Source organism: Strix uralensis, chromosome 1 (assembly GCF_047716275.1).
Source record: "Strix uralensis isolate ZFMK-TIS-50842 chromosome 1, bStrUra1, whole genome shotgun sequence".
Taxonomy (NCBI): domain Eukaryota; kingdom Metazoa; phylum Chordata; class Aves; order Strigiformes; family Strigidae; genus Strix; species Strix uralensis.
In genome coordinates, this window is record NC_133972.1 from 103,745,266 (window position 1) to 103,770,834 (window position 25,569).

The following is a 25,569-nucleotide window of genomic DNA, read 5'->3' on the forward strand; positions in this document are numbered from 1 at the left end:
TTCGGGGAAGCTAGGATAGCGGTATCCTATGCAAAACCGCTGAATTGCGATAGAAAGATACCTTTTAAAAAATGTTTTTTTTAGTCTATGGTCTGTGAACCGTATCTCGGAAACCCATGGCAGGTAAAGATGAAAAACAAGCACTTTGCCTTGGGCTTGATTTTGCTATTCAAAGGTCTGCATCTCTGCTGGAAAATATTTAGGGATCTGTGAATTGAAAACAGTTGAAAATCACTGACCTGAAAATATATTCCCTTGTTTTCAGAAAACCAGCAAGACTGAGTTAGCAGAACATTTCTCTATGGTGATGTTGATGCCTTTCTCCCCTCCCATCCTACTAATGGATCACATGGTTTGTAGCTAGAATATAGCCTTTCATTTCTTACGGTCAAAACCTTCTCTAATGAGATCTTTTTGTGTTGAAACATCAGCACAGAGCTTTCCTAGACTGCTTGTACAATTATCTAATGTACTGCAAATTTAAATGCAAGTGAAAAGTTAGGTTAGTTTGAAAAAAATAATGGTTTTTGCTTAATTTTAAGTAGTCGGTCTTGCCAAAGAGATTTCCCCTTGTAATGAAGATGTCTTATAGTTCTCGATCAAGGCTTATTTCTAGTTGCGGTCAAAAAGAAAAAAAATAATTGACTACTGTAAAGTGTCTACACTAGATATTATAATTATCCATGACAGTGCAGCCTGCCTCTGGAATGCATGTATTAAGGGCACAGCATTCATACATTAGACCTCTGACCTTAAGCAGATGTCGTTATTTTAGTCATATGGGCAAGCCAGAAGGAAAGGTCAGAGCTCATTCATATATACTTATATTATAGTTTTTTTATTTTATGTATGCATGTGGTATTTTTGTTTGGAGGCTTGTAGGAAAAGGTTACCCCTAAAAGGTGTTTAGGTTGGAATTGGGCTTAATTTCTGACAGAAAGTGGTGGTTTAAAGGATGTGGCATTGGGTTTTTTTTTGGTGTTTGGGATTTCCTCCTCCCTGCTTTGCTGTTTTCTTTCAGCATGGAACGTGTAGGAGATTGTTGTTACCAAAATTATGCACTGAAATCACTAGGGTTGTCCCAGGTGGACATCAGCCCACACTTTGTTTCCCTCAAAGTAACTGCCATCTTCATGAAATATGCTGATGGCTGATCATAGCCTTTCGCATCAGTCTTGAGTAGGAAAACACTCTTCCAGTTTAGGCGACTGGAGCTTGTATTTGTTGCAGACCACTCTTAATGCAGGTAGGGAAGCTGCAGCTTACCGAGTTAATTGTACAGCATTTAACTGGAGCACTGTTGTGATATTTTTGACCTTCCTCCTTTCCTTTATCTGAGACCATGTTGTTTTAATTTGTGATGTTGCCTGAAGCCACCAGGTTACCCAAATAATCTACCAGCCTCAAAGCAAGACATCAAACTGTCCCATTTCCTAAAGATCCTTTTACCTTCCACCACTACCACCACCAAGCTACTTTTTTTTCGGGGGGGGGGGAACCCAACCTTGAGTCATCTTGCAATTGCTAACACAACAAACAGGTCTAATTAATTTGTTACTCAGTTGTCCTTTTATTTTAAAGTCCACCCTGAAAGGAAATGGATAGATGAATTCCTGTGTGAAAACACACTTTTTTTCTTATGTTATGTATAAGGCAACTGCATTTTAGCTGAGTAATTGAACTCTTGAGATATATGCTTATGACACTGGGAGGGCAGCACGAACTATGCTGAGAATTCTCACGGTTAAATCACAGACCTATTAAAGCTTGAGCAGCAGCTCAGTAACACTTCAATGCCATCTTAAGGGTAAGATTAGCTGCAGCGATTCCTGACAATTTACACCCAATTTATTGAAACCAATGCTGCTTACAGCTCTTTAATGAAAGCACTTGTCTGGCCAAAAGATACCTATAGGTTGTGAGAGGCACTTCTTCAACTGTGTACGTTCCTGTCTACTACAAAAGCATATACAGGGTCGATATGACCCCCAAAACACACATAAAAAAGTTTTTTGTATGTATGACCTCGGTGTTGAAGAGCATTAGTGGAAGAGCATAGTTGCAGCAGTCGGTGTGTTGAAGTTAATTCTGTCCATCACCTTGTACAAAGTCTGGGACACTTGGTCCTCTGCAATATTGTCCTCTTGGGCTCAGTACTCAGGCAAAAGCCTGGGCAAGAATTGCTGAGCTGTCACTGCCCTTTGGCTTTCCTCCAGTCTGTGTTTTTTGATGCTCTTCATAAAGATAGGAAAGAGAAACTTGGCTCATCTATAAAGGGTTCATTGCTTTGTTATATATAATTTTAGGGAGGAAAAAATCCTTAAAACTCTGAAGACTGTAGGACAGGGCAACCTGCTTATTGGATGAGGGAAAGGCTGTGGATGTTGTCTACTTTGACTTTAGTAAGGCCTTTGACACCATTTCTCACAGCATTTTCCTGGTGAAACTGGCTGCTCGTGGCTTGGATGGGCACACGCTTTGCTGGGTAAAAAACTGGCTGGATGGCCAGGCCCAAAGAGTTGTGGTGAACGGAGTTAAATCCAGTTGGCGGCCGGTCACGAGTGGTGTCCCCCAGGGCTTGGTTTTGGGGCCACTCCTGTTTGACATCTTTATTGATGATCTAGACGAGGGGATCGAGTGCACCCTCAGTAAGTTTGCAGACGACACCAAGTTGGGTGGGAGTGTTGATCAGCTCAAGGGTAGGGAGGCTCTGCAGAGAGATCTGGACAGGCTGGAGCGATGGGCTAAGGCCAACTGTAGGAGCTTCAATAAGGCCAAATGCTGGGTGCTGCACTTGGGCCACAACAACCCCCAGCAGCGCTACAGGCTTGGGGAGGAGTGGCTGGAGAGCTGCCAGTCAGAGAGGGACCTGGGGGTGTTGATTGACAGCCGGCTGAACATGAGCCAGCAGTGTGCCCAGGTGGCCAAGAAGGCCAATGGCATCCTGGCCTGTATCAGAGATAGCGTGGCCAGCAGGGACAAGGAAGTGATCTTACCCCTGTACTTGGCACTGGTGAGGCCGCACCTCGATTCCTGTGTTCAGTTTTGGGCCCCTCACTACAAAAAGGACATTGAATGACTCGAGCGTGTCCAGAGAAGGGCAACGAAGCTGATGAAGGGTCTGGAGCACATGTCGTACGAGGAGCGGCTGAGGGAACTGGGGTTGTTTAGTCTGGAGAAGAGGAGGCTGAGGGGAGACCTCATCGCCCTCTACGACTACTTGAAAGGAGGTTGCAGAGAACTGGGGATGAGTCTCTTTAATGAAGTAACAAGCAATAGGACAAGAGGTAACGGCCTCAAGTTGCACCAGGGAAGGTTTTAGACTAGATATTAGGAAGCATTTCTTTACAGAACGGGTTGTTAGGCGTTGGAATGGGCTGCCCAGGGAGGTGGTGGAGTCCCCATCCCTGGAGGTGTTTAAGAGTAGGGTCGACATAGCGCTGAGGGATATGGTGTAGTTGGGAACTGTCAGTGTTAGGTAAATGGTTGGACTAGATGATCTTGAAGGTCTTTTCCAACCTAGATGATTCTGTGATTTGGCAGCTCAATTCCTCCTTTTACCAAAACTCTCCTTTTTCTTGCTTTATCCACTCTCCAGTCGTGCAATGGGGCTGGAAAGTACCAAAGCAAGTTAAGAGCAAACACTTGTACTGTTTGGATCTGTCCAGACAGGAGCCAACCATACTGTTTTGGGTTAAGATTTTTCTTTTTCTTGTACTTTTTGGCATAGTCCTGTAGGGATGGATTCTGTAAGACTCCAAACTGAAGATTTAGACCCTGATTTTCATTCTGATTTAAAAAAAAAAAAAAAAAAAAAAGATAACGAAGGGGGTAAGAAAAAAATGTAAAGCATAACAGTAAGTTGACAGGTGTTACAGGAAGATTGATCAAGCTGAGCAAACCTCACTGCAGGCACAAGAACAGCACTGAAGGAATCCAGACTTGGCAGCAGCAGAGGATAAAATTTAAAGAAAAATAGATGAATTATAGAGAAGAGATATAAGGCTTCACTTACAGTTGATAGTATCTGGCATCTGTTTCCATCCACAGGTGGAAGGCTGCATAATTTAACAAAAGCATGCACAGAAACAGCCCCAGGCATTGTTTCTGTGTGGCACTAAACCACATCAAAATTACATGGGTCATGACAATATTTAGATCAGAGCTTTAAAGCTGAAAGGGCACCTTAAAAAATAAAAAATTAAGCAACCTTTTAAAAGCTTTGACACAGTATTCCTTTGGGAGGAGGGAGAGACAACTTTTGAAGAAATTGAGGTTTGAATTGATAGTGAAAATTTAGACTTGAAGGTTGGCAAAAGCCACTTCTAAAGAATGAAATTTCATTGCCTGTTCTTTTTTTATAGACTGATTATTAGTAAACTGATATGAAAATGTCTTTTAGTGTCTCAGTATGATATGTGAGTTGACAACTGTGTGCTATGAGTTAGCTGTGCAATGTTGAGCATTGTTAGTACTACTGGGTATAAGTTATTTTAGTTCCAGAACATTTGGGGACCAAAGTAAAATGTGTTTAAAAATCACTGATATTCTAAATGCTTATTTGCTTCCCAGCTCATGCAGCTCAAGTTCTTCATATGAAATGAGTAGAAGTTTAGGGCATAGTTTATGTTCTTTCATAAGTGTATTAAGCCATCACAGTTCCACTTAACAAACGAGATTCATGGGTGGAGGGGAGCTTTTGACCTCCCAAGCTCCTTGCTGATAACAAACTGTCCTTCTGTGTCCAAGGTCCTTATTAAGGAGAAGAAACTTGTAACAGAGGATTTGCTTAGGCATAGGAGTTTAGGAACTCTGTTAAGCTTTTCTTGTAGCTTGGCTTTTCAAGAGTATCCTGCTAGTTTGACCTAGTAGAGTAGCAAGTGATTTTTTGATGTAGAGGAAAAATAAACTTTCGGGGGCAAACCAGTAAGTTTAAATTGGATAGGTTCTTTTAACAGTTTTCAACTTTCAATTTTTGTGTTATCCTACAAAGATATGTCTCTGTATCCTTACTGTAAACCTGGCAATCTTTAAGCAAAAATTTGTTTTCTGGGCCAAATCGGAAGAGTCCTGGATTTTGCTTTAAAATGAAATCCAGCCACAATCTGCAAGGACTGCAACACTCTTCTATAAAACAAATGTTAAAGTTGGAAGGATCAAAACAACGTAAGTGACTTAAGTTCCAATTTCTTGCTGGTGTCCAGACTATAACTGACTTTGCACTGGCTTTGCAAAATAGATATAAAATGTTGCTGTTATAAATTGGTAATGTTTTGCTCTCTTTTTGCATGTTACATGGCAAAAAAGAACAAAGCCAATCAAGTTCTGTTATCTGTGCTGCCATTAAGGGAGATTTTCACTGACTGAAGTCAAATGCTGTAAAAGCTTTTGTGAACAGCATACACTGATCTGGTGGTAAGCCCATCACAGGACTGAAGGAAAACCGTTTCCATACACACTTTGTCACAGATGTCATTCTTTTCATGGAGAAGAGCACAAGGGATCTCTTGGCATATGAGTTTTGTGGATGCTGCACCTCTTAAGATTTCTCTCATTTCTATAAAGCTCACGGGACAAGTTTTTTTTTCTGAAAGGGATTTATCACTGCCATCTATTAACTGCCTGTATACACTGTGTACTTTAAATATTTTATAGCTACACGAAGGGATTGGCGCTCAGGGCACTATGGTTTTATGCAGCTTATCTGTCAAATGGCTATTATACTTCCAGTTTCATAATATGTTTTACCTAGAAATGTGATTATCAGGACACAGTTTTTTATAGATAAGCCCTTTACACCAGGAGGGAAAAGTGAATATATAAATTAATTCCTAGTGTATCTTTACATGTAGGTCCCTTGTTTGTTGTTTGGTTCATCAAAACCTTTAGCAGTGCATGAGAATAATCTGATTTAATGACAAGAACAAAAAAACAGCTCTCTGTTTTCCAAAGTAGCAGCAGATGTAGAGAATAAATTATAAACAATTTTCCAAACATAATGTATAAATTTATAGCAGTGACATCTTGATCTTCCATGAGAAATACAGCATATACATACTAAACAGAACAGTTCATGCTAACCAGATGCAGGGTCATCCATTAGCAGTACTTTATCTGATTAGTATTGTTAATGGAAGGGCTTATCCAGCCATTTTGTAAAAGCAGATCTGCTATAGATCATGATTTCTTGTCAATACAGTCATTAAGGCTATCATGGTTAAGACAGCCCAGCTATTAACCTACTAGAGAGAACTGGACAGAAAAATACACTGGGCAGTCAGCGAAACGGAGACCCTTCCATTTATTTTTCTTCCACGCATAGCATTGCCCTCTGTACTGCTACCTTTTCCATAATTTCACTTGCCAAGACAAATTATTTCAGCATCTTTCTTTACTCAACTTCTAATATATTCTGTGCCTTGATTGTGATAATTTATGTTAGTTTTGATTTTATATTCATCATGGTCTTGTCAAATGAAAAGGTAGTACTGAAAGGGCGTGTTTCTGGAGGAGATGGAAGTACCGTAGTTACACCACAGATTATTCTAAAATGTGTAGATTAGGAAGCAAACAAAAATTAATCTTCTTCCTGAGAAAAGAGTAATCTTGAGAATGGAATATCCTGTGTTAACTTTGAAGGTGACCTATCTAATATTTCGATTTTGTGCACTAAATTTGTTGTTTGCTTTAGTATTTCTGACAACAGTCACAGTATTTAATGATCTGTCTTCACTATAAATAGTATGTTTAGATAGTTGCAATTCAGCATAATTTTAATCCAAATTTGTCTATTCAATAGGTAACATTTTATTTAGAGTAATCCATAATAGTTTTGAGTTTGTTGTTGAAGTCACTGTTCAGTTAAAATAAAGTAGATTTCTTGTTTATTTTGAATAACCTGGAAAAAAAAATCTTCTGTTCAGAGGTAAGATACATGTTTTTAAACAAACCAGGCTTTCCTGAGATGTTTGCCTAGCTCTGAGGTGAAAACATTTAATTTAAGATCCTGATATGTTTAAAAAGCTGCTATGAGTTTAAATTCATTGAAAAATAATCCAAAGAGGGGCAGTGAAGCTGGTGAAGGGTCTGGAGCACAGGTCTTATGAGGAACAGCTGAGGGAACTGGGGTTGTTTAGTCTGGAGAAGAGGAGGCTGAGGGGAGACCTCATCGCCCTCTACAACTACCTGAAAGGAGGTTGCAGAGAGCTGGGGATGAGTCTCTTTAACCAAGTAATAAGCAATAGGACAAGAGGGAATGGCCTCAAGTTGCGCCAGGGAAGGTTTAGACTAGGTATTAGGAAGCATTTCTTTACAGAACGGGTTGTTAGGGGTTGGAATGGGCTGCCCAGGGAGGTGGTGGAGTCCCCATCCCTGGAGGTGTTCAAGAGTAGAGTTGACATAGCGCTGAGGGATATGGTGTAGTTGGGAACTGTCAGTGCTAGGTTAATGGTTGGACTGGATGATCTTGAAGGTCTCTTCCAACCTAGACAATTCTGTGATATAATCCTAAAACAAGTGAGGACCTACTATGACTTGTGGGCATGGTAACAAACACATGAAGTAGCTGTGCTGTCATAGAGCAGTGAAACCACAGCGCTTCTCTTGATATTGATCACAATCCCAGCGCTGTACTGTTTGCAGCTCCCATGTCAGACCCTAGCAGCAGGAAGTCAACTCTTTTTTTGCCGTGGTTGTGGAGCTGCACCATTAATTGGGAATATCTTCTCAAACCAAACCTGTTCCTTTCCTCTTTTCAAGAATAAGAGATTAATGAAAACTTTAGAAATATTTTAGATTTTATACACTTCCTGCTAAGACAAGGTGATTTGGTTGACATCTGATTATATGATGTGGTTGTATTTTTTTTTTCCTAAAATTATAACTGAGCTTACATACTTAAATTTCTTTTAAATATCCTTTTAAGTATCAAAGACTTCCCCCACTATTTTTTTTTCTCTTTCTCTGTTGCACACACTTTCTTTCATTCATTCTTGTCTTTCTAACTTTGCTTGCATTTCTTTGATTCTTTGTCCTTTTCTTTATTTCCACATATTCCTTATTTTTGCCTTTCTATTTTTCCCCTCCATGTTTCACTTCCCTATATTGGATACAGGACATTATGCTCTAGATGTGTATGAATCTGTCCCTCCCTGTTCACCTGCCTGGCTCTTTCACCCCTTAGGGTGGGATAGGGAAGAAAACCTGAAAGGTGAGAAAACCCTTGTTCAGATAGTAAATGCATTTCATGTTGTCTACCGTAACCACAAGAAGATCACCGTTCTTGAATTCCTGTGTGAACTGAGAAGCACTAAGAGCTGTAAAAACTAGCAAAATGATGACAGCATGCAAGTTTTGGCATGAATTTGGATGAATACAAAAGGTCATATCTCAGGCCCATTTGCAAGACTAGGACATAGCTAAAGAACAAAAGTCACACTGAGGGTAGACCTGAAGATGGTGTCGCATTCGAGGATATTGTGATTGGCAAGATGATAGAGCCAAGGAAGGAGGTAGCAGGAAGGTCCATTGTGTTTTATGCCTGTTCTTGAACTTGTTAATCATTACAGGAGATGTCAGAATGAAAGATCAAAATGCAGACTGGAGAAAAGGAGATGGCTATGCATGAGAGAGGTAAATCAATAATATCAGCATAGTAGTCCAATTTCTTGATGAGGTTACCTGGGGAATAAGATGCAGAAGGTAAAAGAACACAAGATATGTCTGCATCAGATCTTTTCTGAAAATCATGGAGGGGGGAGGTGAGGATTATTCTCTTAAGTAATATTTGGAGGTGGCCGTACTGATTAAAAAACCTGACCAAAAAGAAGACAGGAATTTGTATACAAGAAGTAGAAGCCAGACTGCAAAGCTTCAAAAATGGAAATGGAGAGTTTCAAAGAGTATTTGTGAAAACGCTTGTGGGAAGAGGGATATCCAGAGTTCTCATGCTTTGTAATGAGGCAGAACCAGCGAGTTGAGGATGAAAAAAGTGGGAAAGGGAGATGATCTGCAGCTTCATGCACAGGGGCAAAGAAAGCAAAAGAATGAAAGAGTAAATTGAGAATAGGCAAAAAGTCATCAGCATTCGTGACCTGGAAATCACTGTGACTTCTAGTAACAGGGATGAGGAGGAGGGGTTGATGCTCTGCTGTAGCTGAGACCAGAAGATAGAAAAGGTATTGTGGTAGCAAGAAGGAACATGTTGTTGCTTAGTTGGAACAAAGTAAAATGAAAGGTTAGTCTGGCAGGGTGGAAGACTTGAATCAATGCTTTTAGCTGAATGAAAATAGGAGGGATAAAGTGTCTAACTGAAGGAGTAGAAGAACCAGTCATCAAAAATTCAGTTGTGAAGAAGGGAAGGAAGGAGTTGGTGGATCGTAGATGACAGTAACATGAAGGGGAGATGCAGGTAGAACTGAATGTGACACTAAATAAACCTAAAATAAAATAATTGAACAAAATTCCAGAGTAGAGAGCATTTGGAAAAGGTTTCTAGGGGAGTCCAATATCTTCATGACCATCTGAGCAGAGGTAGGGAGAGTGGTAGGGAAATCACTCGAAGTATAGTTAAGGAATAATTTCAGAAGAAATAATCTTGATCTCTGAAGGAACGGTGGAAAGAGGAATTGCAAGGAAGCTGTGGCTGGTTATGGTAATTTTAAATGCAGAGTTTCAGAGAAAATAAAAGCAGAGACAGAGGGAAAGAGATGAGTCGTGCAGATAGTAATGTTATTGAAGACCTGGAGGCATGCCAAAACAGGAGTGGGAAGCAGAAGGTGGACATGGCAGTGTCCTGGTTTAGCCAGGATAGGGTTAAGTTTCCCCAGCAGTGGAGGGGGAAGCTCTAGCCGGGTTATTCAGATACCATGCGGACGTCACATCCTGGCGCTGAAGAGGGACAAGGGGTTACCACGTGTACTGTGGGATTTGCTCTATTCTCACTGCTGTATTGGTAGATATTTTGCTCTCTTCATTGTTATTACTGTTTTTCTTATTGTTATTGTTGCTGTTTGTTGTGTTGCTGTTGCACTGTTGTATTAAACCTCTCCTTATCTCAGCCTTGGGGCTTTGTATTTCACTCCCTTTGTGGGGGAAGGGCAGCGGCCGCGTGGTCTCAGACCCCAGCAGGGGCTAAACCACCACAGGCAGGAAGATAATCCCTGAGGGAGAATGTCACCAGAGGTGGGATAGTGAGGATATGGGATCATAGAGTTGCTGTGAGGAGGAAATGAAGAGGGAATAAACAAAGACGGTCAAACGTAGCAGATAGGAACCAAAAAGAAGTTAAAATAACAGAAGAAAGCAAAGGGAAAAGAGCAACTGGAGCTAGTGTAAGGAGAGGATAAAGGAGATGGATGCTATGAGGCACTAAGGGATGTGGTGAGAGCCCTAGGAGACTAGCAGATGAACAGTTTTTTAAAAAACAAGCAACAACAAGAAAAACTGAAAACAAAAGCCAAACCCCAACAAAATAAAACAACAGCAAAACCCATGAATGACATCCAATGAATTCATGGACTTAATCCACCTTCAAGAAAAATCTCAAACAGCTAGGAAACCATAGTCAAATGGCTAAAATGTTGTAAATAGTTGCAAACTGCATGTCTGGTCCCTCAGACGCTGTAAGCTAAGAGGTAGCTCTGCACTGAACTTTTAACTCAGCACAGCTCTTCCTGTGTTACCAGGGTGTGAGGGCCTTGCTAGAGCCTTAAAGCTGAAAAGCAGCAAACCCAAGTTTATATGCTGCACAGTAATGAACTTAAACTCCTGCCTTTTGTATCTAGTAGCTGTTGTGTCTTTTCTGCATTTAGTTTCATATCTGAACACTTGCAACAATAGGTCCCAAGTGGATTCTCTGAAAAACTATGTACATGGTGAGAATTTTACACACTTATGCAGTATCTCCTTGCATTTGGAGTTCTAATCAATAGGACACACTCAACTTTCAAGTCATCTGGTTATAATCAAATCAGTAGATATCAGCTCAGTCAGAACGGTGTAGAATTGCAGCAACTGGTGTGCTTTCGATGACTATACTCTGAATTTGCACTGATGTCCTTCAAAACAGAATCCACCCCCTTGGTCTGCATGAATATAGGCAGGAGAAGAGGTTTTTCCTCAGTAAATTGATTACTTATTCCTTGCTAGGAGCACTCAAATACGAGGTTTCTCCATGTCTGTGTTGTAAGTGTAAGGGACTGAAAGTGACACAGCAGTCATCAATGCTAAGTTATATACAGAGTACAGCACAACAGCAGTGACACCAATGTATACTCTAATGTCTGCTTAAACATGCTGGTGCCATGTTTGACTTAAAAGAGGTTGTTGTGTTGTTACTGGGAATGACAACTGTGCACTTCCACTCCCTGTGCAGCATCTTGGCTGAACAAGCTATTGAATGGAATTTGCTCTTAAGTGGCCATATTTTATATTAAAATTTGATTAAATTCATTCTGTAGGCCACTTCAATGTGAATCATAATTATATTATTCTGCCAGTAACTGAGGTAATATGATAAGAAGAATGTCACATTCTCTGGACTGCTTTTAATGGAGTATATATTACAGCTTGGTGCTTGCCGTATTCAACAGTCCTCACTTTAAGGAAGAAATTTAGAACTAAATGGCAGTTTAGAGCTGTAAAACTTCGTGGGTCACCCTCTTCCTGCTCATGCGTGAGCTTCACTGGGTATAATGGAAATCAATGCAAGATGAAAGAAAGTCCAGTGCAGGATTTGAAAAGATGGTGATAAAACTTCCTCATATTATTAAACATTTTTTCATACACACTCTTTATTATTGCAAGGCACGTGGGGCACTGTACTATCTTGGTTGACCTCCTCTGTGACTTATTTTCAGCTCATCTCCTTCAATAGATGAGAATAGATGTGGCTCTCTGTGGCTGTTTGTTTTACTGCAGCAGAGCTAGCAATAACATTTCATGGCCTTCCCTTAGAGAATTCATCTCCTCATGTGCTGGCATTGTTGTGTGGCTTTGTGTTTTCAGCCATCTAATGCAGTTTTGGTTTTAATGAGTGCAGTTAAAAGAACAAAAGAGGAAAAATCTTGGTGAGGCAACTAAACAGCACCAGTGTGTCAGGTTAAAGAATATAGTTTCCAAGTAGGTATTGTGTGTTGTGGCTTCCCCAGGCTGAAGGTTACAGCAATGTATTTCAAAATAATGATTTGCGGTTGCTTATTTGATGCCAGATGACCTAAAAATCACATCTACGTACAGTTGTAAGAAAATGGAACATTAAAAAATAAACACCTTGGGAAAATGTATTGAATTCTAGTGAATCAACTGTTTCAAACAACCAGATCATTGCTGATGCCAGTTTTAGGTTCCCTTACTATGCTACTGTTTCTGTGAAGTCATTTTGCCTTAGTCCTCTCCACACCAATGTTCTCTTTTCCTTAAAACATTTCTGACAAGATACCCATTGTATGAGCATTCTTTGACAAACTTCTAAGAACAAAGGGTTTGTACTCACTATCTGAAGAGCTGCTCAAGTCCATTGTGATTAGGCTGTGATGGCTGAGGCACTGGAATTAACTAGGGATGCTGGTGGTGCACTTTCCAACTGAAGAAATTCATTTTCTATGTATTACCAGTCAATGTGCCTGGCTCCCCTTTGGGCTGGGAACCGTGCATGCAAGAATTAACAGCTATGCTCTGAGCTTTGATGCAAAAAGTAGAATGGTTTTGGTTTTTCTGGTTGTGTGTTTTTTATCTCTGCTAAGCACACTAAAAGTGTCAGAAAAAAAATTAGTGATCTTGCTCTGCTAAGCCTTGAAAGGGTGTTGGATCAGCAGCTGACTTTGGCCAAGTTCTCTTGTGAAAGCACCCTTTGGCAACATTGCAACATGTGAATAAACAATAAGTGTCATTCTAATAACAACGCAAAGGTCGAATATAAAAATAAATAAAAGCAAGGATAAAAATTGCTGACCTGAGGCCCAGTTCTCAATCACAGAAGTCAAGGGACTCTCCAGCATATTTCAAAGCAATCAGTATGTCAGGCTGACTGGGATTAGTGTTTTTCCTGGTCCCACTCATATTTACTCTCAATGCCGCGTTCCAGTGATCATTGTTTACACTGTGATCAGACGTTAGTAGCTCTACTAGATGTGGGTCTTCTTTCACTGATACTGCAAGTGCAAATTTTTAGTTTTAGTGAGTTTTATTTTCACCTCAGCGCCAGATTCAACTTTTGCGATAATGAAATTGTCATGTAAGCCAGTGCCTCACGTGGCTGTGTCTCTTCTCGTTGGGCTAGTCTCTAAATTTGGGATGTCACTGAATTCATTAATACATGGAAATGATTCATTTAAGGGAGTTTCTTTCCCCTCTGTACATGCTTGCTAATTAGCAGATGAATTTTGATGTTCTAATTGATCTGCTGCAGAGAGACAGCTGTGCGCCCCAGCTGTCCTCCGCTCCGGTGGGCCTCCTCTGCAGAAGGGAGGAAGCAGCCCTGCTTCTGACAAATTGATTTAACTAGAGTGCGCTGCCTTGGGGGAGTCATACACCACGCTGTCGCTGCAGATGATTGCAGCCTTTGCGGACTGCAAACACTGGAGCGCTGTAATTGCCCAACAATGTCCTTTCCGTTGCCTCGCTGAAACTCAATTTTTCATGCCTCAGCAAGCTTTCCAGTCCCCCTTCTGCCCCTGGTGTGGAAATACTGTATTCTTCCTGACTACCATTTTAGGAAGAAATTCAGGCGCTTGAGAATGTGGCTTAAATTTTATTTAGTATGCTAATAGTAACTAAATGTGCTCACTCAGTCACGTATCAAAGTATTTGCATTTAATTCATAGGGAAGTATTCTCTAGTTGTATTTAGCAGGTAGTCATTGCTACAAACGATTTAACAGTAACGTTACTGCATCACCATTCTTCCATGCGGCGCATGTATGGAACAATGGCTGGGGTGTCCTTTAAACGTTTACTCTTTCAGTTACAAGTATGAATTTTTAAGGCTTCATGTCCAGTTATGCCCCATTCTGTCAAACCTCATAAATGCTTGCAAGTAACAGGTGCCTTTCCACAAAAATGACAACTGTGGGCCCAGAAAGTACAAATATCTAATTAATCTTTCATGTCACCCTCCCTCATGAATGGATTTCCAAGCTGTGCACTGCATCATCACCACTTTCTGGAGGCCATTGATTTGGCCTGAATATACCTCTGGGGAAAAAAAAGCACTACAAAAAGTGCATTCATGAATCCTAATGTGTGCCACACCATTACCTTTCTGCATATCTGATAGATAACCAAGCACATCCAACACATTTATGGGTGTGCAGATTTATAGACTACTAACAAGTAGCAGCTGTTGTGGAGGTCTGCAAGTTTTGCATGCAGAGGACATAAAGGATTCCTGAGAAATGGTTACCCATTGCATTTGCAGAAATGTAATGTCACTTTTTATTATTATTATTTATTATTATTATTGTTGTTTGTCCCCTATATGCTCCTCTTTCTGTAAATGTGTGTGAGAGATGGGCAGTCAGCAGAAAGGAAAAAAGATGCAGGTTTATGCCATTGCTTGTTGAGGCAAAACCAAGGTACGTACGTATGCAAGTATTAAGCCATAAGGCTGCTAGAGATTTTGTCAAACTGACCAGATGTTCAAAGGTAAGTGACGGCCACTATAATTTTTCAGAAAACTGCCTTTCTGAAAACTGAGTTATAGTCCCAAAGAGCAGCAGAAAGGATATTATAGATGGGAAAATAAAAAAATCAGGATTCCATCAATCTTGTATGACACCTGTTCTCCAACTCTGCCCACAGGAACAGAACAAGATGGGTTAAGCTTAAGCAAATAGTGTTTAGGTAAATGTGACTTCCTTGATGTAAGTCAGGCAATCTTCTTAATTGGAAGGGCTTTTCTCAAAACTCCTGATATAATTTACATGTCTTCAGAATGAATACCTCTCTAAGGGTCAGCCCCTGTACCACATGTTGCCATGATAGTTATTTTCATCCTTCAATAACCCGTCTTGTTTTCTTTGTTATATTTCCAGTGAGATATAGTGTAAACAATTAGACATTTTCCCCTCAGAGAATAACAGAAGCATATATTGCATAATGAGTAACATGTTTTGTGGTTAAAAATAGTACATATTGGTCATTTTATTTCATTTTATAGCAGCAGCTGAGGATATACTGAGTACTACTTGGTGATACTACATGAGATTCTGGGCTGATGAAGCAACCTGAACTCAATCTTTGGCAGCATGTAAGAAAGTGATGCCCAGTGAACCATCACCAGTAGGACTGGTTTATGATGAGTTCATTTGTAAGCCCCAAATGGGGTGAAGGGTATTCCTAGGGACTAGGTGTGCATCCCACCACTGTCTGTTGTAGCCCCAAGGGGCGTAGAAGAAGGTATGGTCTCCTGACATGCCTGGGATGTCAAAAATGAGATTGTTCCGTGGGGGCTTCTGTGCCAATGGCTGTGCCTGCAGGTGGCTACAAGTCACATTTGCTGCTCCACTGGAGTGGGAACAGGATGGACACTGTACCTGCTCACCTTTGTCCAGTCCTCTTCTCCAGGGTATTATCTTGCCAACCTGCTCATAACTTCCTACCGGCTGTGTGGTTGTGGCTGGTAATAGAAAGCAACAGGCCACAACAGATGGAGAAATCAAAAGGTCATGTCTCTTCTCTGAATGCAAAACTGCATTGTGAGGCAAGTCCTTTTTGTCCCAGCAAGGTGTGAATGAGTAAGGCAGAGGTTCCCTTTGGCACACTACTCAGGTTGACATTTCTCATGCTCTGATAATGTCTGGCTGTACGGGTACCATGTCCTAGATGTGCCCATCAGTCACATTCACTGACTCAAAGTCTTTGCATTACAATATAAGATTTCTTGCAGAAGGTACTGCAGGTCTTGGGGCCTCCATGGAGGATCAGATGTTCATCTTGCTTGATGTGCAACTCTATCTTTTTTTCATTGCATTACCTCAGAGGGAGAAATATCCTGGTAATCCCCTTTTGTCATTAACACTGTGAGCATATGCCCTCTAGACTCTTCAGCCCATATTCTAGATTCTGTCACTGGGAAAACCCAGTCTTCCCTTCTCTCCCTTTCTCCTGTTGGGGTAAAAAACAACATTGGGGGTTTCTGACCACTTTAAGGATTAATTTGCTGGTATGGGATTTTTTCCCCCTAGCCAAGAGGTTTATATTGAACATTTTAAGCTGTTACCTCACCTGTGAGGTGCTACTTTTCTAGCAGCTTCTAATGCAGAGTACCAAACATTGCCCATCTTCTGAAACGTCTACACCGTAACGTTTAGCTGTTGTGTGTGTTTTTTCCAACATATATTGCAAAGTACCATTTTGTACTGCCTTTATTTAGTTTTGTTTCATCAGAAGTGAATAGAATGCTAAGGGTACATCTGCAGTACAGCCTCCGCAGTATATTATCACAGCTAAGACATTAATGAACTGCTACTTCAAACTTGCAAATGAGTACGGACACCAAAGAGAATGCAGTGCTTAGCTCTTTTATTTTGACCACTGTAATGTAATTACTTATACTAATCTTTCATTATATTTTCATGACTAGCAAAGACAGAGACCTAATTGTGTCTCTAGCTGTTGCTACTGCAAAGTACCTTTTAAATCATATTAACATCCATACTTGATCTTCCTACTGTTTTTGACATGTAGATCACAAGATACTGTTAAATTACTCAGCAAGAACGACTGGCTCAGGTTGTATCCAGGCCACAGCATAGAAATGTATCTAGTGAGAGTGATTTGACAGAACTAGAAGAGGCACTGACCCCTTTTCTCTGGGAAGGCACTTGACCTTCATTTTTCAAAGCATTATGTGTTCTGTGCAGCATTCTACTCTAGCTGGTACTTCAATACCAAGATGCTAGAAATAGCCAGAAAATAATTATTCTACTTCTGGCTGTTCAAGAAGCTAGCCATGCTTCCTTTTCTTTGGCATGGATCTAGCAGTAGTGATGAACACGTTATGCACAACCAGGCTGGATTATTGTAACTCGCTGAAGCCGAAGATAAAAGCTCCATAGAAACTTCAGCTATTGCGGAGCACAGCAGCCTACCTCATTAGTAGGGATAGCACTGCGAACACACAGCGCCTGTGCTGTGCATCATCAGCTGGCATCCCATTTGCTTCAGCAGCCAACTGTGGGCTCATTCAGTGTATAAGGTCATCAAAGTAATGGTATGGATGCTCTTCTGTCTACAGATTGCAACACTAGCTTCATGTCTCTGATACAGTGCCACTGATCATGTGCAGAATTATACTCACTGGAGCTGGACATGGGCAATTTTGGCCAAAGACCTTTTCCTGAATCTCAGAGACAGCTACAAAAAAAGTCTCATCTCAATTTATAAGCTTCATGTTCTTTTGAAGGAATCCTTCTATGGTAACAGAAGAGACATTTAAAGATGTCTGTGTCAGAAAAGAAGGATGCTGAAACTTGGGATCAGAGAAGAGTCCACCCTGGAGAAGTGTGTGAACTTGCAATACTGGAATTGCCATTCTAATAACATAGCAAGAGATGTCACAGAAATGTCTTAGCTAGGGTTTTACTGATAAATACATCACAGTGTAGTGTGGGTAGATCTCAGCCTTGCTGTCAGGATAGGCATTGAGTGGTCATTCTTTATGTAGCCTGGTTCCTACAAGAGCAGCAGACTGTTACCCACAGTCCAAAGGGAGCTGTTGTCCATGCAAAGATTTGAGAAGGATTAGAAGACCAGGGCAGAGGGTTGGGAGAAAGGCAGTGGGGAAGGCCAGAGGTAGCTACAGAAATAGAAGATGGCTCTAGGAAGCTGCAGAGGGCTTTTGGACGATGTGCTAACAGAGGGACTTAAGAAGGTGTATTGTTTGACGACTCCTGCATGCAGGAAGATGGAAATTTTACCATTCACCCTGTTATGCAGTCCTGTTTTCTCAATCTCAGAAATGCAAGACTGGGGGACAGAGAAGCTGTAAGGGTGACTCTTCTGGGCCATTGGGTGGGTGGGAGTACTGGGCTTTGCCAGCCCTTCTTGTTCAGCTAACATGGGAAGCTGTGCTACAGGGGAAAGGGCGTCATCTCTTCCCCCCTGCTGTGTGCGCCACCACCATTCTTACACTGCTGCTGCTAGAAGGAGTCTGTAAAGCTTACCTAGTTCCACTAGGATAGAGAATTATAGTTACGTTATATCTTTATAGGATTTTTTCTTTAAAATCTGCAGTGAAATGGATTGCATGAAGTAGTCCGCTTCTCTGCTTTGTGGTCCTTTGTGGTTGAAAATTAAACCAATAATTTTTTTTTGTCCAGACACATAGAAAAACAGCAGTGTCCTCATTTATAAGAACATTTTCCTCTCAGAAAACTCTCTTCTTTTACTAAGACTAAGAAACCCCACCTTTCAGTCTCTCCTTCCTGGTCAGAGCTTTAGGAACTCTCTTAAATATGTTGCTTTCCTCTAGATTTTCTCCATTTTCTCCACACTTCCCCCAAGTGCAATGCCCCAAACACCAGATGCAGCCGCCTCAGTGCTGAGCAGAGGACAATAATTGCCTCCTGTCTTTTGCATATAGCACTTCTGCTAGTATGTCACAGAATGAGATTTGTCTCCTGCCCTGCCCCAAGCAGCCTTACAGTATTGGTTCTTATGCAAGTCATAATTTGTTGTGGGTTGCAGATGCCCAAGGAGTTTTTGTGGGTTTTGGGTTTTTTGGGGGATTCTTTTCGTTTTCTAGTTATACCCTATTGTGTACCTCTTGTATTTTGTACCAAAAAAGAAAGTGTCTGCACCTAAGGATGTCTGATTTCGTCATGAAATTTTTGTCCTAATGAAAGTAGTGCTCTGAATTTTCATGTACTATTAAGGTCAGAAGGGGATATCAATAATTCTTCATGAGGTACAGTGGTCTTAATGTGATGAATAACACAGTCGTTACATTGTCTGGCTTTAAAGTTGGTGAGAAGAAGGATTGATTCTACTGTTTTGTACAGATGTCCATGGTACATATTAGTAGAGTAGAAATAAATGAGGGTCAACTGTTGTTTTCCATATGAAGCTAGCTATGACAATGAGTCAGCCTCACAGAGGCCAAAGCAAATTCTGTGTGTTTCCTATCAAAATCAGTGGCGTGCCCTGCAATGCATGACATGTCTTCCTCTGACCTAGGACACCTTGCTTTTAGCAGCATTCAGCTCCGCAATTTATACAGGCATTCATATTTCACTTCCTCCAGTTAATCCTAATAACCAGCTTTTAGAAGAACATGACAGCATAACATATGGGTGGTAAAACTGCTCATAAACCATAATAACGTGGCCAAAAAAGATTAGATAGATAGATGCACTATGCTTATTGTGACATTCACTGATTAGGAGGTATAGGTACTTATTACAGCCATTATCTTGGTGACTTGGAAGCAGACTGAAGCTGTTATTTGAAAAACAGGTTATAAGTTCAAATTTAAAACAACTGTGTACTTACAACATGTAAGAGATATAATTATGTTTGCGATTCTGTTCTTCAGTGTGCAGATGGTAATTTTGTTCATTTATGGTTGCACACTGATAGTGTTTTCTGTACAACCAGCTTTGGCAGGATTAAGTGTGTGTTAACAGTAAGTAGACAGTCTGTAATACATGGTTATCATTTTGTTGATAGGTTTCTGGTGGGATGGAAACCAACCAGAAACATAAGTTCAAATGATTCCTTACTGTAGCACCAAGACAGGCTTCCTCTGTGTGTGTGTTTTCTTGCATCTTGTTATTTATTTTTATTGTGTGAAGAGTTTTTTCTTTTTTCTTTCTCTAGAAAATTTCATGTTAGCTTCATTTTCAGTGTAGGCAGTAGAGTTGGGCATCTGCAGGTTTGTGCCTTTAGGAATAAAATTATTTTCCACTCAAAGTAATTTAAAGTTTTCTATTGGTTTTTAGGTGTTGATATATTGGTGTAAGCTTATGAATGTGTATATGAAAGAGACATGAAGAAAAAACATGTATTAAAGATACCCTTTTGATTTCATATTTTCTCAGTTATTCAACAGATATCTGAGGGCAATTAACAGAAAATTTGCAACAGCTACTCCACTTTTCCAGATTGAAAGGAAAACAGATAAATATGCAGATCAAGTCTATAAAGTGCTTTTAAGATACTGAGGTTAGGTGTTAAGAGAATCATGGTACAGTACAGCTATTGGTACAGTTCATTATTTGGGTTTTCCAATTTTAGAATTGTGCGGCACTCTCAATTTAATTAAATAGGTGTAAAAGGGAAAAAATGTGGTTATGTATCAAGCCCAAGATGCGTAGTAAACATCCTGTATTGTTACTTGTTTAGGCAGTACAATGAGTTTTGCAATGCATTAAGGGAAAAGGGCATAGTACAGTATACTACATATAAACACATATATACATAAAACTTATTACATACTGTAGAAGTTATATACAAGTATACATATGAAAAAGTAGACTGCATATTACATCTATCTACGTATGTTTCTATGTTAAAAATTCTATATAATATGCACAGAATTTATGACAGAAAATACAGATGCCATGGATTGTATTGTCTTAGCATGGCCAAAATGGTTTAAATGCTCAGAAGAAATGAAAAAGTTCAGTCTCGGCTGTGAGATTATGCTTTAGCAACTCAAACAAGATTTTGCCATATAAAGCAAATATGATTAAAAGAATGTCTTGTTTAGCATCGCGAAAAGCCCTGACTAGTTTCTGTTCTCTTATTGTCGTCTTTTTTTTTTTCCAAAGATAGAATCATAGAATCACTTAAGTTGAAAAGACCTTTAAGATCATCGAGTCCAAATGTTAACCTAGCACTGCTAAGTCCATCACTAAACCATATCTCTAAGTGCCACATCTACACATCTTTTAAATACCTCCAGGGTTGGTGACTCAACCACTTCCCTGAGCAGCCTGTTCCAATGTTTGACAAACCTTCTGGTGAAGAAATTTTTCTTAATATCCAATCTGAACTTCCCCTGGTGCAACTTGAGACCGTTTTCTCTCATCCTATCACTTGTTACTTGGGAGAAGAGACTGACACCCACCTCGTTACAACCTCCTTTCAGGTAGATGTAGAGTGGTAAGATCTCCCCTGAGCCTCCTTTTCTCCACGCTAAACAACCCCAATTTCCTCAAATGCTCCTCGTAAAACTTATTCTCTAGACCCTTCACCAGATTCATTGCCCTCCTTTGTACATGCTCCAGCAGCTCAATGTCTTTCTTGTAGTGAGGGGCCCAAAACTAAACACAGTATTCAAGGTGCGGCCTCACCAGTGCTGAGTACAGGGGCACAATCACTTCCCTAGTCCTTCTGGCCACACTGTTTCAGATACAAGCCAGGATGCTGTTGGCCTTCTCAGCCACCTGGGCACACTGCTGGCTCATGTTCAGCCAGCTGTTGACCACCACCCCTAGATCCTTTTCTCCCAGACAGCTTTACAGCCACTCTTCCCCAGGCCTGTAGTGTTGCATGGGGTTGTTGTGATCTAAGCACAGGACCTGACACTTAGTCTTGTAGAACCTCATACAGTTGGCCTCAGCCCATCAATCCAGCCTGTCCATGTCCCTCTGTAGAGCCGTCCTACCCTCAAGCAGATCAACACCTCTGCCCAACTTGCAAACTTACTGAGGGTGCACTCAACCCCCTCGTCCAGATCATTGATAAAGGTATTAAATAGAACTGGCCTCAGTACTGAGCCCTGGGGAACACCACTGGTGACCAGCCACCAACTAGATTTAACTCCATTCACCACCCCTCTTTGGGCCTGGCCATCGAGTCAGTTTTTCACCTAGAGAAGAGTATACCCGTCCAAGCCATGAGCAGCCACTTTCTCCAGGAGAACGCTGTTGAAAATGGTGCCAAAGGCTTTACTAAAGTCTAAGTAGACAGCATCCACAGCCTTTCCCTCATCCACTAAGTGGGTCACCTTGTCATAGAAGGAGATCAGGTTAATCAAGCAGGACCTGCCTTCCATGAGCCTGTTCTGGCTGGGCCTGATCACCTTGTTGTCCTGGATGTGCCGCATGATGGCACTCAAGATGAGCTGCTCCATAAACTTCCCTGGCACCATGGTCAGACTGACAGGACTGTAGTTCTCCAGCTCCTCTTTCTGGCCCTTCTTGTAGATGCGCATCACATTTGTTAACTGCCAGTCACCTGGGACCTCCCTGGTTAGCCAGGACTGATGATAAATTATTAAAAATGGCTTGGTGAGCACTTCTGCCAGCTCCTTCAGTACCCTTGGGTGGATCCCATCCAGCCCCATAGACTTGTGTGTGTCTAAGTGGTGTAGCAGGTCACTAACCATTTCCCCTTGCATTATCGGGCCTTCACTCTGTTCCCTGTCCCTGTCTTCTAGCTCAGGGAGCTGGGTACCTGGAGAACAACTGGTCTTACTATTAAACACTGAAGCAAAGAAGGCATTAATTACCTCAACCTTTTCCTCATCCTTTGTCACTGTGTTTCTTTCCATATCAAATAAAGAATGGAGATTGTCCTTAGCCCTTCTTTTGTTACTAATGGATTTATAGAAACATTTTTTTATTGTCTTTTATGGCAGTAGCCAGATTAAGTTCTAGATGGGCTTTGACCCTTCTATTTTGTTCCCTGCATAACCTCATGACATCTTTGTAGCCCTCCTGAGTTGCCTTCCCCTTCTTCCAAAGGTCTTAAACTTTTTTTTTTTTTTTCCCTGAGTTACAGCCAAAGCTCTCAGTTCAGCCAGGCCATTGTCTTTCCTGCCCGCTTGTCTTTCAACACGTAGGGATGGCCTGCTCCTGTGCCATTAAGATTTTCCTCTTGAAGAATGTCCAGCCTTCCTGGACTCTTTTGCCCTTCAGGACAGCCTCCCAAGGAACTCTGTCAGCCAGGCTCCAAATTCTGACCTCTGGAAGCCCAAGGCAGCAGTTCTGCTGACCCCCCTCCTTACTTCTCTTCAGAATTGAACACTGTCATTTCATGATCGCTGTGCCCAAGACAGCCTCCAGCTGTCACATCAACCACAAGTCCTTCTCTGTTCACAAACAACAGGTCCAGCAGGGTGCCTTCCCTATTTGGCTCACTCACCAGCTGTGTCAGAAAGTTATCTTCCACACAGTCCAGGAACTTCCTGCGCTATTTCCTCTCTGCTGTATTGTATTTCCAGCAGACATCTGGTAAGTCAAAGTCCCCCACAAGAACAAGGGCTAGCGGTTGTGAGACTTCTCCCAGCTACTTATAGAATATTTTGTCTGCTTCTTCATCCTGGTTGGGTGGTTTATAAAGATTCCCATCATATCTGCCTTGTTGCCTTCTCCCTGATTCTTACCCATAAACACTCAACCTTATTGTCACGATCATTAACCTCTAGATGGTCAAAACACTCCCTAACATACAGGGCTACCCCATTGCCTCTCTTTCCTTGCTTACCCCTTCTGAAGAGTTTTTTAGCCATCCATTGCAGCACTCCAGTTGTGTGAGTTGTCCCACCATGTTTCTGTGATGTCAACTATGTCACAGTTTTCCTGCTGCATAATGGCTTCCAACTCCTGTTTGTTGCCCACGCTGCATGCATTGGTGTAGGTGCACTTCAGGTGAGTTATTGATCCTGCCACCTTTCTGGGCGGAGAAACCCTAATTCCTGTGTGATCATTCTCAGGCACTTCCATGGTTTCTAACACATCAGTAACCCTTGTGTCTTTGCTACCACATGGGTCTCCATCCCCTACCTTCACTGAGATGGCAGACCAAAGAACCTCGCTAGCATGCGGTCCATCAAACGTTGGTGTGCTGTCCCCAGTCTTACATCTAATGAGCCTGGTTTTATCTCTTTCCCCATTGAAATCTAGTTTAAAGCTCTTTCAATGATCTCTGCTAACTCCTGTGCAAAGATCTTTTTCCCTGTTTGAGACAGGTGTACCCTGCCTGTTACCAGCAGGTCTAGTGTCATGTAACCAACCCATGATCAAAAATCTCAAAATTCTGCCAGTGAAACCAGGCTCAGAGCCAGGTATTGATCTGCTGGCTCTTCCTGTTTCTTCCCTCATCATTCCTTGCAACTGGAAGGGTAGAGGAGAACATTGTTTGTGCTCCTGATCCCTTAACCAGTTGTCCCAAGGCCCTGAAGTCTCTCTTGATTGCCCTCGGACTTTGTTCCAACTTCATCACTGCCTATCTGAAAAATCTATAATGGATAGTAATCTGAGGGTTGTACCAGGGTAGGAAGCTTTCCTTTCACATCTTTAACCCGGGTGCCAGGGAGGCAGTGGACTTCCCAAAGAAGTGAGTCTGGTCTGCATGTTGGGCCTTCTGTTCCCTTCAGAAGGAAATCTCCTATGACAGTGACCCATCTTTTTTTCTTTATGGAAGCAGTTTTCATGCAGGGCATAGGCCCACTTAACCTCAGTGACACCTTCAAGTTAGGTGAACCACCATCTTCGTTATTGTTCAGTTCCATTTGCAGAGCTCATACCTGTCATGCAAGGGCCCCTGGGAAGGTGGGGCAGTCACAGCAGAGATGTGCCTTCTGTGCTGGGCAGGAGCTTGTTGCCATTGCACCCTGTCCCTTAAGTCACTGTGCTCAGCCAGGTGGAGAGAGGATAGGGAATCCTCCATATCATGTGTCTTGTCTGCCTATTGGGCCTGTCTCAGGGAAGGCAGGGTGTGATTCCAGTAGTCTGTCTCTCTCTCACACTTCTGATCCTCCTCAAGCTATTTGCCTCTTCCCACAGCACTGTCACTAAGCAGAGGAGCTCCTCTCCCTGGGTGCACCTCCCACAGGTGCTCACCACTGCCATCCTGTACTGGTGTAACGTAAGAGCAGGGCACAGCCTGCAGCCTGGTACTTGGGTGGTAGCATGTTCCCATAGGAGCTCTGTCTGGGCAGCTGCATCAGTTATGGTGGGTGCAGAACTTAGAGAGACCATGGCTTTCTGCTAGGTGGATACCATGCCCCCAGGTCAAGCTGGCAGGGCTTCAGCACCTTTTGTGCATGCTCTTCCGTGCCACATTTGCCCTCCCTGGTTGCAGCACTCCCTAAGAACTTCTTTTATAGCTGGGGGGGCTTGGCCATGGATGCTCCTGGCCCCACCCAGGTGCTGCCAGCCTCTCTGGCATGAGCTGTGGGCTCCTCACGGCTCTTTCAGCTCCCCCTGAGGTTCCCCCAGTTTGGGAAACCCCCCCTGTGCTCTGCGCTGGAACACTCTGCTGTGGGTCATGCCTCTACTACATCAGTCAGTGTGTGAAAGCAGCATTATGGCTACATGAGTGTGTTTTATCTCAGCTTTCCATGGTTGTGGGAGGAGATAATTACTGACAGAGCTCTTTGTATGCTGTTAGGATCATCCCTAAAGGATCTTCCCTTTTTCCTTTAACTCATGGGATGTAGTACTGATGTGAACGGACCTTCCTATGTGTGAGGCTGTGTGTGGCGCTTCAAGAAAATACACTCTAATAATAGCATTGCACACAAATGTGTTTAGTAATGTATGCACAATGTTTAGTAACCTATAGCTTGGGAGACACAGACTAACCCATTTGTTTACTGCTGTCTTTCCACTCTCACTGT

The 25,569-nt window shown here is 41.8% G+C and overlaps 1 protein-coding gene across 16 annotated transcripts in view; it reads left to right on the top strand.

The window, feature by feature from the left end:
- Positions 1-25,569, top strand: part of LOC141946183 (poly(rC)-binding protein 3-like) — a 547,598-nt gene that overhangs the window by 408,177 nt on the left and 113,852 nt on the right. Inside the window, exon 1 of one of the 16 annotated variants that reach the window (XM_074875652.1) lies at positions 300-352. The exons of the other annotated variants lie outside the window; for them this stretch is intronic. The gene's annotated coding sequence lies outside the window, so the exon portion shown is untranslated. Of the gene's footprint in view, positions 1-299; positions 353-25,569 lie in introns of those variants that run through there. 16 annotated transcript variants of the gene reach the window in all.